Here is a 2,861-nt window from a genome sequence, read left to right on the forward strand (position 1 = left end):
AACTGACATTTAGTACTCAGGGTCCAAGGATGCTAAACATATTGAAATGTGAGGAACATTCCTACGTAACAAGAAATTGTCCTGCTAACATGTCAATAATGTCCCCGTGAGAACACTGTTGGACTATTTACTTGGCTATGTTAATAATCACTCATTATTTTCACTTTTTTATGCCAGACACTAACTAAAATGTTTATTTACCTATGATTCTCCAGGTTTAGTGTGCATTAGAATCACCTGGAGGATGGATTAAAATGAAGATTTCTGGTCCTCATGCTTAGATTTTTTGATTCAGTTAGTCTGGGATAAAGCTGAAATTTTTAATGTTTCACAACTTCCCAGGTGATGCTGTTGCTGCTGATTGAGAGACCACACTCTGAGAACCACAGACCTACATTGGTTTAACTTCAAAGTTATCCTGAGTTACGTTCTACATTATCTCTATTTTTTGGACGAAGAAATCATATTAAAGAGGTTAAGTCAACCACTTGTCCAGAACTACACAATTAGGATTTAACCCAAATGATATGAGTATTGTTTAAAATAAGAGTTGAGAAATTCATTTGTTTCGGCAGCATGCAAAGAAGGTAAAGAGAAGGCTCTGGAGCCAGGCTAAGTGGGTTCACCATTTTCTAACTGTATGATCTTGAGAAAATTGCTTCAACTCACCGAACCTCAGTTTCCTTGACTTGAAAAAGTGATGATAATGGTCCTCTCTGATAGAGATATTGGGGAGATAGAATGAGATAATGAACAAAAAGCTTAGAATATTCTAGGTATGGAGGAATACAGTGCACAGTGGAAGAGTCAGATAATAAATATGTAAAAATATAAATAAGTAATTCCGAAGACTAGATGTGCTATGAAGAAATAGAATAGGAGAATGACTTGGAGATGGGTAGGAAGTATATTGAGGTCTGAGAGGATTCTTCCAAAGATATAACATTTATGAAGAGATGTAAATGTAAAGAAGGAGCCAGCAATATAAAAGTGGAGAATGAGTATTCCAGGCAGAGGCAAGAACAAGTGCAAAAGCAGGTGCAAAGGTTATAGTGGACCTGTGTAACCAATCAGCACCAGGGCTCAGCTTGGCTGAAGAAGCACAAATTGGAGGATAGATTTGGGTTCCTGTCAGAGGGAACCTTAAATATGCCACTTGATCTCTGTCTAAACATTTTTTGCATTGGTAAAATAAGGAAAGTCTTATTGGACTGTTGAGAAAGTAAGATGCTGTTATAGTAGAATTTGGAAAAGTTAAAATTCTTCCACAAATCTCAATCACTTTGAGTATTGTTTAATAAGAGAATACTTCAAAATGTGGTAGGTTGAATTCTGGTCAGAAATATGGCAGAGTGAGAGACGTCCCCAGATTTCTCCCCTAAAATAGTTTTTTAAAAAATGTGGTAGGTTGGAGAAAGCCCTTGGTGAAAACTGAAACCAATAGGAAAAAACACAACACTAACAACTTAGAAAGAACAGAGAACTTTATTTTGTATTTATTTATGGCTATAGCTCAAGGCTTTTCTCTTGAGTTAGCCTTTAGGAAGACAGAACTTGGAGGTTCTTCCTGAACTGAAATGTATCCAAAGTCATGGCCCACAAAGCACACATGATCTTGTACCTTTTAAAGCATCACTAAGTAATTATTACGAGAACATTGGGATGAGGATGGTAGTCAATATTCTAAATATTTTGTGTGATTTCACTCTTTACAAAGCTTTCTCTGCAAGATTATTGTCTTGTTGAAGTATGCTTAAAATAACTAACTAGCTAACTAACTAACTAACTAACTAACTAACTAACTAAATAAATAAATAAGTGGTAGGTTGAATTCTGGTCAGAAATATGGCAGAGTGAGAGACGTCCCCAGATTTCTCCCCTTGAAACAACAAAAAGCTGAACATCTAAAACTCAACAAAAAACACCCAAACTGCACAACAGAATGTTTGAGCGTGGGATTTGTGCATAAGAGCTACCACGGGTCAGAACACTGAGAGTCAGGCGGCGGATTGGGAGAAATAAAGAAGCTGCCTTTGCAGCCGGAGCTCCCTGCAGGAGAAGGGGGAGAGAAGAAGGTGCGGAGGGTGCCCTGAACAACCATGCCTGGGAGAGCCATGAGCTCTATGCAGCTGGCGGCAATACCCAGGCATCAGAGAAGAAAGCAGAGATATGGGGACAGCAGAAATGCGGGGATGGTAGAGAAAGAACATTTGATTATTACCAGCCATGGTTGCAAAATGCAAGGCTGAGCCACAGCCCCTGTCCCCAAACAAAGGGGGCCCCTCCCAACATATCCTATAAACAACACAGAACCTCGGGGAAATCTGAACGAACAGTATCAAAACTGTCGCTAACACTGATAGGGATGGAGACTGAGGTTAGTGAGCGTGATTAAATAACTATAAGAAAAATAAAAGTATTATTAAGACTTTATATAAAGCAGAGACTTAGACACCACCTATTGGAAACCAAAAGAAAAATGCCTTCTTTGCAACAGGCTAAAGAGAGACCTTTATATACTAAATCTCCTTTCTGGGAAAAAAAACTCAGTGAGATCCAAAACAATTCATATCAACAATTTCAGGAATTGAAAAAACACTTAGATGAGCAGAATGAGTTCTTTAGCAAGGAGATTGAAACACTCCACTCAAAAAAAATAGAACTTCTGGAGATGAAGAACACATGACAAGAGATGAAAAATAAAATAGCAAGCTTGGGAAATCAAGTCGACCAAATGGAGGAAAGGAAAGGTGATATAAAAGACATAAATCTAGAAATAAATTAGAAGGAAGAAGAGAGAAACCGAAGAATGAAAAATAATGAAAGAGAAATTCAAGAACTAGCTGATACCATCAGGAGAG

Source organism: Pteropus alecto, unplaced genomic scaffold (assembly GCF_000325575.1).
Source record: "Pteropus alecto unplaced genomic scaffold, ASM32557v1 scaffold75, whole genome shotgun sequence".
Lineage (NCBI taxonomy): Eukaryota > Metazoa > Chordata > Mammalia > Chiroptera > Pteropodidae > Pteropus > Pteropus alecto.